The sequence below is a fragment of the Bos javanicus genome, chromosome 14, assembly GCF_032452875.1.
Source record: "Bos javanicus breed banteng chromosome 14, ARS-OSU_banteng_1.0, whole genome shotgun sequence".
NCBI lineage: Eukaryota > Metazoa > Chordata > Mammalia > Artiodactyla > Bovidae > Bos > Bos javanicus.
The window spans coordinates 17,241,434-17,253,015 of NC_083881.1; positions in this window are offsets into that span (position 1 = coordinate 17,241,434).

Consider the following 11,582-nt stretch of genomic DNA (forward strand, 5'->3'; position numbering starts at 1 on the left):
GCATGGTAGTTCTACTTTTTATTTTTGGGGAACTTCCATACTGTTTTCCACAGTGGATGCACCAATTTACATTCCCACCAACAATGCATTAGGGTTCTCTTTTCTCCACATTCTCACTAACACTTAATTATCTTTTTGATGATAGCCATTCTGACTGATGAGTGTGAGGTCATATCCCTTTGTGCTTTTGATTTGCAGTTCCCTGATGATCAGTGATGTTGAGCATCTTTGCATATGTTTGTTGGCTGTCTGTAGATCTTCTCTGGAAAAATGTCCAGAATGTTCTTTGCCCATTTTTTAATGCAGTCGTTAATATTTTTGGTGTTGAGCTGAATGAGTTCTTTATATATTGTGGATATTGACCCTTTATTAGACACATCACTAGCAGATTTCTTCTACCATTCAGTAGGTTGCCTTTTTGTCTTGATGATTTCCTTTATTGTGCAGAAGCTTTCTAGTTTGATATTGTCCCATTTGCTTATTTTTGTTTTTAGTGCCCCTGCCTGTGAAGATAGATGCAAAAAATATTACTAATACTAATGTCAGAGTTTACTGTCTATGTTTTTCTTTTAGGAGTTTTATGGTTTCAGGTATTGCATTTAAGTCTTTAATCCATTTTGAGGTTATTTTGTACATGTATGTTTTTATGAGTATGTATATTATTATGTATGTGTATATTAAGAAAGCACTCCAGTTTTATTCTTTTGCATGTAGTTGTCTAATTTTGCCAACACCATTCATTGAAGAGGCTGTCTTTTCTCCATTGTATATTCTTGTGTCCTTTGTTATAGATTAATTGACTATATAAGTGTAGGTTTATTTCTGGGGTCTCTATTCTACTCCACTGATCTGTGTGTGTGTGTGTGTGTGTGTGTGTGTGTATGTGTGTGTTTGTGGCAGTACTATACTGTTAGATTACTATAGCTTTGTAGTATAGTTTGAAATCAGGGAGCACGATACCTTCATCTTTGTTTTTTCTCAAAATTACTTTGACTATTTGAGATCTTTTGTAGTTCCATACAAATTTTAGAATTATGTGTTCTAGTTCCGTGAAAAATGCTATTGGTATTTTGATAGGGATTGCATTGAATCTGTGCATGGCTTTGGGTAGTATGGACATCTTAAAGATATTAATTCCTCTAAACCATGAACACAACATGTCTTTCCATTTATTTGTGTTGTCTTCAGTTTCTTTTGTCATATCTTGTAGTTTCCAAGTAGAAGTTTTTCACCTCCTTGGTTAAATTTATTCTTAAGTATTTTATGCCTTTGATGCAACTGTAAATGGGATTGTTTGCTTAAGTTCTCTTTCTGATAGACTGTTGTTAGTGTATACAAATACAACATATTTCTGTATATTAACTTTGTGTCCAGCAACTGTACTGAATTCAACAGTTACAATTGTTTTTTGGTAGAGTCTTTAGTATCATATCATTTGGAAACAGTCACAGTTTTACTTCTTCCTTTCCAGTTTGGATGCCTTTCATTTCTTGTCTCAGTTCAGTTCAGTTCAGTCACTCAGTCGTGTCCGACTCTTTGCGACCCCATGAATTGCAACACGCCAGGCCTCCCTGTCCATCACCAACTCCCAGATTTCACCCAAACCCATGTCCATCGAGTCCGTGATGCCATCCAGCCATCTCATCCTCTGTCGTCCCCTTCTCCTCCTGCCCCCAATCCCTCCCAGCATCAGAGTCTTTTCCAATGAGTCAGCTCTTCACATGAGATGGCCAAAGTATTGGAGCTTCAGCTTTAGCATCAGTCCTTCCAATGAACACCCAGGACTGAACTCCTTTAGAATGGACTCAGGATTTAATGTTTGACTATGTATTTTATTCTAAGAAATTTGATAATGGGGCATCTCTAGGTTATAGTCATTCTGTATGTGATGTCTGTATGCAGTTCATTATTAGAGTATTGTAATGTTGTCATTTAATCTCACTGTTGAATCTTGGATATGCTGTGTTAGACAGAGTGACTGCACATGTTATGATTTGGTAAGTGGAACAGGGAATGAATTTTTAGCCTTGGGTGTGAAGTCATCCTGGCATTGACGGAATTTTGTTTCTGTTCTAATGCATTTCAGAGCCTTCTGAAAGCAGTGTCTTAGCCATCCGTTATTAGTGGCCCTGATACTGGAGGCTCAGCAGACTTTTCTGGTGATCTCCTATGAGGGCCGTGGCCACACTGTGGTTGACCTTGACCATGCACTTGGCAATGAAGCTTATTGAGTTGAGAGCAAGAAGCTAAAGAATGATACAGAAGAACATTTCTTCCTCATTTCTGATGTTTTCTTCTGTAGTAAAGAAACTCAACTTGACTTTTACCTTCTTTCTACTCCGGGGGAGGGAGGGTGACTTCTCTGATTGGGTGCTGTGGGAAGAGCAAACTGGGTGTGTCTGGGTCACGTTCATCTTTCTCCATCATGGGAATGAGCATGAATCATCTTGGTTCTTCTAGGGGAAAGCTTGCTATATTTCAACCCAGCGCCTGTCAGAATAGGTAAGTCCACCCATGTTTTGTTCTAGCCCATTTCAGAGACTGCCAGAGGCATAATCCATACTGTCCACTGCAGACTCTCTACTATCTGAGCTACCAGGGAAGTCCCTCTCCAGGGGATCTCCCTGCCCCAGGAGTCGAACTGGGGTCTCCTGCATTGCAGGCAGATTCTTTACCAGCTGAGCTACCAGGGAAGCCCACCAGTGTTCTCAGGAGATCCTAGAGGAGCACAGCCCAGTCAGCAGGTCCATCGGCTTTTGCAAAAATCCTCATCTTCCTATCTTTTTATAATAGTAAGAGAGGGAATATTTTGAAATCTCAGCTAGAACTCCTATTTTCTAATTTGAATTCAAATGTGGAAAAAATAGAGCTATTTATTGCTCTCTCAAAATCTAGTACCCCAGCCATGCTCAGTCACTGTCTGGGAGCCCCTGTGGGTTTCATGGTATTTGTGGAGGTGGCAGCTGGGGGCTGGAGCTATGCTGTCTGGATAGGGCCTCTCAAAGGAGGTCTGAAAGGCAGTTTCCATGGACACCACAGGCTCTTTCAGGGTAGGAACTGGACTTATTCTGTTTCCTCCAGGCTTAGACAGTGGGTGGGTCTGGAAGACAAGACACTTGATAAATATATGTTGAAACATTTTCAGGAATATATTGTGTAAGGGTTTGAGGTTGGATGAGTAACTTGAATTAATTCGAGTGACTTTGAATTAAAGTTATTAAAGGTTTCAGAACAGAAGTTCAGAGCTGTTCTTAGAGAAGAATGTAAAGTGGATTAAAGTATGACTGTCTGACTTTTGTAACAGTGTAGGAATGTGACTGGTGGTAGGCGTAGGAAGAGAGACAGGGACAGCAGAAGATTTGGACGTGAAGGTTTTAGGACTTGGAAACTTATTTGGACTTGAGGTGGGGCACGCACGACATAAAAGATGACACTGAGGTTTCCAACCTCAGAGACTGATGCGTGGGAACAGAGGATAGAGAGGATTGAGCATTTCAGGGGAAAATGACGACTCTGTTTACCCAGCCTTGGCAGGTGGGGGAAGTGTAGCAGGAATGAGGCATCATCTCTTTCTCTCAAAGGGTTCATAGTTCATGGGGAGGGGTGTGGAACAAGGTTAATAGCGTGCAATAATCAGCAAACCCTATACATCATAGCTAATCCTGTCAGATGTGTACAGGAGGTTACTTTATAATGCCGCAGTTCAGAGGGAGATCCTTGGAATCAGACTGCCTGGGATCCTATCTCGAATCCCCCTGATTGCTAGCTCAGTGACTTTGGGCTAGTTCTCTCATTCAACAAATATGTACTGAGTACCTAATATATGGGCTTTCCAGGTGGCACAGTGATAAAGAATCCGCCAGCCTATGCAGAAGATGAAAGAGATGCAGATTCCACCCCTAGGTCGGGAAGATCCCCTGGAAGAGGAAATGGCAACCCACTCCAGTATTCTGTCCTGGAAAATCTCATGGACAGAGGAGTCTGGCGGGCTACAGTCCATGATGTCACAAAAAGTCGGACATGACTGAGCGACTGAGCACACACATACACACATACACCTGGTATATGCCAAGCACTAGACCAGGCACGAAGAATACTGCAAAATAGAACTCCCCCCCAAAAATCCCTTCCCTGTGCCATTACACCATGACCTTCTGTACATGTCTACAGTTATGAACCCTTTGAGAGTGAGAAGATGCCTGATTCTTGCAGTACTTCCCTCACTTGCCATTGCGGGGTAAACAGTAGCTACAAATTCCGTGTTGATTGGTTGCTTAGTTGCAGAGATGGCCTCATACCCCAGGTAGGGGTTGGGAAAGGCAGTTGCAAGCCCAGGCAATTCTGGAGACAGAGCTGGTGTACTTTCTCTGCTCCGCTAGGGGGACCCAAATGCAAAGGAAAAAGCCTCTTCTGCCTCCAAAGGTAACGGGATCCACAGCCCTCCAGAGGGGTGGGCAATGCTCAGCCAGCCTCAGTCCTTGAGCGTGTGCTCCCCACCCCCTTGCCTCCCCTTTGCCTCCCCCTCACCAGCTCTGGTCCTGCTTTCTCCTGGCCCGATGGCAGCTTTTACAATCAGGGCTATTGGAGCAATTTCCACCCTTGTGGGGACTGCTCAGTTCCTGGGAATCCTGCCGCTCCTGCTGGTGCTGACATATGGATTTGCCTTAGGAGCAAAGAAGATGGATTGGGAAGGGCTGCCGGCCTGATGATGAGGTTGCTCTGGTTTCATTCACATGGGAAGCCCCTGAAATTCATATCTAGTCCATCAAAGATGCTTCGTCTTCTCCAGCTCCCTTCTCTACCTCTGTAAAATCAGGGGCCCTTACCCACATTGATATTTCAATATGAGACCTTTCAAAGTGTAATGCTTCCTGGTTTACAACAGCAAGGCCTGGAGAACCAAGATATGGTTCTCACTAGGGCCACCTCACTTGCTGAGACAGATGGAATGATCTGTTTTGACAACTAATCTTACGGAGATGGATGTATTTTTGAAAGGTTGGGCAATTTTGTTTTATTATTATTATTATTTTTAACACTATGATGTGGGGCACTTTCCCTCTTTTTGAACAGCTTGCAAGCATTTTGGCAGCATTTGGGAAAAATTCTCAATTATATACTTTCTGCAATAAAATCTGATAGCAAGTTATTTCTTTTCTTTGATCTGTAATTAAACTGTTGGATTCAGTTTTTGTTGTAGAGATGTTATCTCTTTCAAGATCCGAACTTTTCCTTGGGGCAGAATAATATAGATGTTTTCAATGAAACATATTTAATATTTTGGGGTTTAAAGAACTTTTAGAAATAACTGCCATAGATAAATTGGTCCAAACAGAGAAGAGGTTCATGATCTCTTCCTATTAAAGTTGGGGTGCACTCTTTTTTTTAAGCCTAATGGGCATTAAAGGCAAATCATTTCTTAGACTGTCAGCTTTAGAAGAGTCTTTAGAGATTTTCTTATTTAAAACTCACATTTGAAAAAAATAGAAAACTATAGTCAGTTTCAAAATTAAGAAAAAAAGAATTCAAACTTTCAAGGAATAGTCACTGATTTGATTATTGTATTATTCTAGTGTTGTCTTACTGTGTTTAGTGAATAAAGAAAAGATTTTGAACTCTTCTCATTATCAAAATAGTAAAAATACTTCTAAAATAAGAAAAAAAAACACCTCATATTTGGCAGATGAGAAAACTATGGTCCAGGGGGGCAAATGACCTGGCTTATCATAGCTCTTCTGATCCAGAAGGGCTCTGGACATCGCTGTTTGAATTATCCCAAAGATTTTTGATGTGAACTGAGGGTGAAAATATTTTTGTTCCCCTATGACTTTTAATTTTCCTTGAGTCTGCTAAGGAAGAGTCTGGAATAAAGGAAGTAAAGCAGAGAGAGAGAGAGAAAAGAGAGAGAGGGCTTTGACCATTGTGTGATAAAGATGTTCTGGTGACTCAGTGCCCTGTGACCTGCAAGATGATGTGAAGGGGAAGGGGTGAGTAACTCTGTCCAGGAGAACAAGAAAGGTCAGAAGAGTCTCTGGAAGGTCATGTCCCAGCACAGAAGGCACACTCATCAGGCTTGTTCAGTGACCGTTTAGTGAGACCATTAGGTAGTAGATAGTGTGAGATGTACTAGAAAATGCCATCTGACGTTGTATACATCCTCTACATTCTCTAGGCACTTTTCCATGCATCATTTCCTCATTGGACACCTCCTGTATCAGCCAAAGTTCCTGGTGACTCTGGCTCACTCGAACATGGTGAGGACTATTTTGGAAAGAAGCAAGTGGGGCATGCTGTGATAGTTCCCAGAGGTGCTCTGGGGATGAGGGAGCAGAAACATAAGGGCAGTTTCTTCAGGGCTCTGTCTTTGCCTTGCCTTGTCTCTGAGTGATTTCAGTTTATGTTAGTCTCGTTAGGGTGAGAGTGTCTGGTTGGCCCGGCCTGGAACACATGGGCCCTCCTTGACCAAGGATATAACTGAGGCATCTTGGTGTGTAAGTCCTTCTAGGCTGTATCCAAAGCTGGAATCTAGAAAAATGGTACTGATGGACTTATTTTCAGGGCAGAAACAGAGACAGGGATGTGGAGAGCGGACTTGTGGACCCAGCAGGGTAAGGAGATGGGGGACCAATCGAGAGAGTAAGACTGACGTATATGCACTACCGATGTAAAGTAGATAGCTGGTGGGAAGCTGCGGTTATAGCACAGGGAACTCAGCTCCGTGCTCTGTGGCGACCTAGAGGAGTGGGATGGTAGAGGGTAGGAGGGAGGTGCAAGAGGGAGAGGATATATGTGTACTTACTGATAGCTGATTCATGCTATTATACAGCTGAAACCAACACAACATTGTAAAGTAGTTTCCCTCCAATTAAAAAAAAAATTAAAAATAAAACCAAATCTCTACCAGATTGCTGAACATAAAAATCCTAGAGTCAACCAAAAATGTCAAGGATTAGTGACCCAGCAAAACTATAGTTCACAGGCTTGGACGCTTGTGGCTTCTCTCAGGTGCTGTCTGTATTTGTCCATTTCACTGTTGAGTGAGGCCAAGTGATGAAAAAGAATGGACCCTGAATCTGACTCTAAACTGTGACTCTCTGAGTGAATTACTTAACCTGTCTCACTTTTCTATATGTGAAAGTAAAGACAACACTAACAGCAACAACAACAAAAAAGGAAATTCTGATGTTCTGGACAAATGTCCCCTATAAATCCTATGAGGAGGGATGCTTGATGAAATGATTATTCCTCCTTAGTATAAATGGAGACTCAGAGAGGTGAAGTGGCTTGCCCAAGGTCGCACAGCTGTATATAGCAAAGTTACATCTCTAGATCCTGTTCTTCCCACCAAAAGGAGTAGGTGAAGTTTGTCTGCGCTCCCTTTTTTCTTACTGCTTGCACCACTCTGCTTTTCCCCTTCACAGGAGCCTCCTCACCACACCAGCTGCCATCTCCTATCCCCCCGACTCTTGGATCCCCAGGTTTCCAGGGAGCACTGTAGTCAGCTGAGGAACAGTTCATTAGCTATGTGCTAATGGAAAGAATCTCTCCCAGGTCGGTCTTCTGGACACTATGAAAGTCCTCTCTCACTTCTTATTCCACTGATGCACTCATTGTTGAGGATCTGGACCTCATAGGAAGGAGGCTCAGGGAAATTGGAAAGGCATCTCTTCATGTTTCCTTGAAGTGAGGTCTTCCTGCGAGTGGAGCCTGGCCTCGGGTTCTTGGCCCCATCATAGTGTCATAGTGTTTAGAAGTGAATGAACATTTAGGGACAGTGGTTCAAAAATACATGGTTCTCATATATCCTGTAGAAAAAAGCCCATACTCCCTTGGTTAACAATGGTGTGCCACTTCTGGTATCTGGGGTACTGCCTACAGAAGGGTTCTGACTATCTGAGAACAGTGGAAAGAATTAGACTAGTGATGTCTGCTAGGAGCGCAGAATGGACAGGGGTCAGATTGATGTTCCTGATGGAAGCTTTCCGCTCTCTTGCTGCATCTCTCCCTCCTCCGCGATGCTTTCACTAGTGGCTCAGATGGTAAAGAATCTGCCTGCAATGCTGGAGACCCAGGTTAAGTCCCTGGGGTGGGAAGATCCCCTTTAGAAGAGAATGGCAACCCACTCCAGTATTCTTGCCTGGAGAATTCCACAGACGGAGGAGCCTGGCTGACTACAGTCCATGGGGTCGCAAAAAGTCAGACATGACTGAGTGACAAGCACAGTTTCACCCATTTGGTGCTATGGTTTGACAAAGTGAGATGAACTAAAACTGTGTCTTTAGGGACTTCCCTGGTGGTCCAATGGTTAAAACTCCACACTTCAGTGCAGGGGGAGCAGGTTCGATCCCTGGTCAGGGAGCTAAGATTCCACATGCTGGGGGGTGTGGCCAAAAAAAAACCAAAACAAAACTATTTCTTCAAATGAAATTGCATATGGAAGCCCAGTATATAAAACAAATAAAAATGGAGTTACTCTAGAGATGTAGAGGGAGGGGCCTTAGAGTCTGCTGTGACCCTGAGGGTCTGCCTGGGGATTCTTGAAACACTCCTTTAACCACTCTTCCTTGGACATATTACTCTCTTTCCCCCTCTTTTCCTCTCTCTGTTCCCTTAATCTAGAATGATGTCCTGCCAACCCTTCAAATTCTGAGGTCACCTCTTCCCTCAAAACTTCCCTAATGCCCTCAAGTTGAACATGTTCTTTCTGAAAACCAAAGTATTTTTCTTGAACTCTCCTATGGCCTCTATAGTTGCTCATTTGAGTCAGTGTGCCCCGAAAGGCTGTAGATGTCGCTGTTAGGTAAGTCCCTGCCTGATGATGGGTCTGAGGTCTCTGCAGTCATTTCTGGTAAAAATGCTCATATTTTCATGTATGAAAGTGAAAGTTGCTCAGTTGTGTCTGACTCTTTGCGATCCTATGGACTGTAGCCTGCCAGGCTCTTCTGTCCGTGGAAATTTGCAGGCAGAAACATTGGAGTGGTTAGCCTTTCCCTTCTCCAGGGGATCTTCCCAACCCAGGGATCGAACCAGATCTCACGCATTGTGGGCAGATTCTTTACCATCTGAGCCACCAGGGAAGCGCAAGAATACTGGAGTGGGTAGCCTATCCCTTCTCCAGCAGATCTTCCTGACCCAGGAATCCATCCGGGGTCTCCTACATTGCAAGCGGATTCTTTACCAGCTGAGCAACCAGGGAAGCAACACTTTCATGCATAGATACAGTTTATTTCGTCTTACAGCTTATACAGGCTCTTTGTAGGTTCCCACCTTCTACGTCCACCTATACTTAACCTTTCTGGACATCTTTTTGTTTTTGTAAAATTGGGGTAGTGGTGGTGTTGGCTCCAAAGAGTTTCTGAGATGGGTTAATTTATGCTTATAACAGGGCCTGGCACAGAGTATGTGCTCAGTGAGTTTAATCACTCTTGTTGTAGCTATTCTTACCTCAACACCATTAGGATCACAACCCTCCACCTTGACTTCATTCCCAAGCTGCTGCCCCAGTGGGGAAGGCCTGCATTTACTTTTCCCTGGAACGCAGGGAAAAGTGAAACTTTTGACTCTTGGCTTGGCTTCTGGGTGTACAAAGTGAGAATTAGTCACGGCCTCGTTCACGATCTGAGAACATTCACACTGTCGCACCTGCCTAGAGAAGCTTGGATTCAACCAGCAAATTTCCCAGCCCCAACCTGTGCCCTGGGGGAAGGGCTTAACTTTCAGAGTCTTGCAAAGGTCTCCTTGCAATGGACTGCATTTGGAACCACCCCCCTGGGGAGTGAGGGGAAGAAGGTCTGTGAGAGGCCAGGGAAAGCTGTGTCAGCTGCTGTCCTGTTTTCTCAGGCAGCATTCTCCCAGGACACCCATCCTCTCCTGTACCCGGCCTGTGCCTTTACATTCAAGCAGTATGAGTGTCCTTTTCCTCAAGAGACTGAGAACCTCTCAGAACACTGCGCTGCACCCCCCACCCCCTCCCCGGCCCTGGGAGCTTGTTGGGATGCCTGGCCCTTGGCTGAAGTCATTCAGTGGATTTACAGCCTCATCTGCTGTAATTGCAGCATCCATCCTGCAAGGAATGGCTTTAGCTGGGTCCTTGATGTTTGTTTTGGGGGAATCTACTTGCTTGCCTTTACAATTGCTGGACAACTTACGTATACCATGTGCTTTCTCTCTTCTGGGCTTCTACTTAGAAAAATTTCCCCCGCCTTTGTCCTATTCATCTTTAGGCTTCAGATTTATACACTCTTTCCCCAGAACTCTCTCTTAAGTCCGGTGACTTTCAGACACTCTTTTTTCTTCAGCAACATGTACCTCCCCTGTGATGCTCCAAACTCTGGGCGTCAAGTGCTGTTTCCTCGTCTGTCTCTCCTGCTGGAAAGTGACCTTCATCTCCCCCAGGGACTGTGTAGTTTGTTCATGGTTGTCACCCTGGGACCTGGCCAAAAATAAGCACAAATGAAAGAATGAAAAAGCTGAATAAATGAATAAAGGAATCAAGACAAAATGATTATTTCTGTCATTCTAATTTCTAATGATCTGACCCAAGCCTGAGAAGGTGATTAGTGATACAGAAAAACACATTTTCACATACTCTTTCTCAGTAGCACCCTTCTGGTAATGAAACTGTGTGCTGCATCTCGGTTTCTGGAATGGATGGAAGGAGGGGTTTTCTGCTTACAGGAGGAGTGAAGCGCTATGGACTCACTTTCCCCTTTCTCCTTTGGGGGGATCTTGGCTCCTTGGGCAGAGTTTGAAAGCCATTGCCTCTAAAAGGACAGTACTGTTATGAAAAGAACTGAAGGACCACAATCCAGCCGCGTCCCAATTTCCTTATTGTTGCTGTTCAGTTGCTCAGTCATGTCCAACTCTTTGCCACCTTGTGGATTGCAGCAGGCCAGGCTTCCCTGTCCTTCATCATCTCCCGGAGTTTGCTCAAACTCATGTCCAGTGAATCAGTGATGCTATCCAACCATCCTCTGTCGTCCCCTTCTCCTCCTGCCCTCAATCTTTCCCAGCATCAGGGTCTTTTCAAATGAGTCAGCTCTTTACATCAAGTGGCCAAAGTATTGGACCTTCAGCTTCAGCATCAGTCCTTCCAATGAATATTCAGGGTTGATTTCCTTTAGGACTGACTAGTTTGATCTCTTTGCTGTCCAAGGAAGCAGTATACTCTGAAGAGTATTCTCCAGCACCACAATTAAAGCAGATGTGATGCATGTAGGCTGGGCCAGTTACTCTGCTAAGGGCTTTGTTTATAGCAGTCTTTCATCCTCACAATAACTTATGTGGTATTTGCTTATTTCTCATTTGGAAAGGAGGAAACTGAAGAGTTTTCTGGAGAATTTGTTAAGTAACATGCCTGGGGTCCCATGACCATGGAGTAGCTGAGTCAGGAGTTTATCTGCCTCTGGGGGCTCAGCCCTGAGCACGCAGTCACCTTCTGCAAAGCGGTAGAACTGCCCAAAGGAACACCTGCCCTCTGCTGAGCGTGGTGGTGGCCAGCACTGTGCAAAGCTCTTCACGGGCATCATTGAACCCTCACTAGTGTAGCCAATTAACGATGTTGTAATGGTTTTAGGTGGATA